Genomic DNA, 1131 nt, shown 5'->3' on the forward strand with positions numbered 1-1131 from the left:
ACCTTTAAATTTCACAGGTGGCTGGGAGGCAGGATTTTAACACTTTGTGGTAAATAACTCTTGTCATTAGTGCCGTATTTTTTTATTAGGAAGTATTAGGGAAATGGAAGGAGGAAGGTGACCCTGTCCATGGCAAGGGGTTGAAACTCGATGATTTTAAGGTGCCTTCCAACCCAAACCACTCTGTGACTGTATGGCTAAAGGATTGGAGTATCTGACTGAGAAGATGAGAGAGCCTGGGTTGCTAAACCTAGAAAGAGGAGGCTCAGGGGGATCATACCGATATGTATAGAGGGGGTAAACAAGACAGAGCCAGGCTCTTCTGGGTGACAGGAGAAGGAGAAGCAGACACAGGCAAAAACACAGGAAATTCTGCTTAAAAATAGAAAAAAAAAAAAGTTTTTATTGTGAAGATAGAAGAAGTCACCCAAGGAGGTTGTGGTGTCGCCATCCTTGGAGATGCTCAAAACCCAGCAGAAGGTCCTGAGCGATCTGTTCCTGCTGCTCCTGTGGGCAAGGATGTTGGACCAGACACTTTCCAGAGTCCTTCCCTACACCCACAGGTCCCCAGTCCTGGGGAAGGAAGGAAGATGTGATGTGCTGTTCCTTACCTACTTCTGCCTCAACACTTCATCTTTCTGTCACCTTTATCGCTTATGCACTGCAACACAGAGAAGCTTCAGAAGGTGCTTTTGTGAATAACAGAGACTTTCACTCAAACCAGCAAACTCCACACGAGTCATTTCGGGTATGGCAGCGAGTTACCACATCTGCCGAGCTCCCGTTCACCAGAGCACATCCACTGAACTGCAAAAATCCCCGTGTTTCGGAGCTTGGCCAGTGGTAAGCGCAGAGTGATGCGCTTTGGCTGATGAGGGAGGGAGGAAGGCGGGAGCTGCGACGGGCACAGGAGGCGAGCACGGCAGCCCCTGCGGCTCCGCGTCCCAGTGTAGGATACCCTGCCGGTGAGCACAGACGCTCGCGTTAACGCTGCACCGCGTTCCCCCACAGCCTGGTTTCCCTCTGGGGGCTCTGGGACTGTGCGAACAGGGTACGAGGATCGCTCCGTCCCGCGCCCCCTCAGCGCTCCCTCAGCGTTCCCTCAGCGCTCCCTCAGCGTCCCCTCAGCGC

The sequence above is a fragment of the Empidonax traillii genome, unplaced genomic scaffold (genome assembly GCF_003031625.1).
Source record: "Empidonax traillii isolate 1590-97213 ecotype Southwest subspecies unplaced genomic scaffold, ASM303162v1 scaffold1184:size321399, whole genome shotgun sequence".
Taxonomy (NCBI): domain Eukaryota; kingdom Metazoa; phylum Chordata; class Aves; order Passeriformes; family Tyrannidae; genus Empidonax; species Empidonax traillii.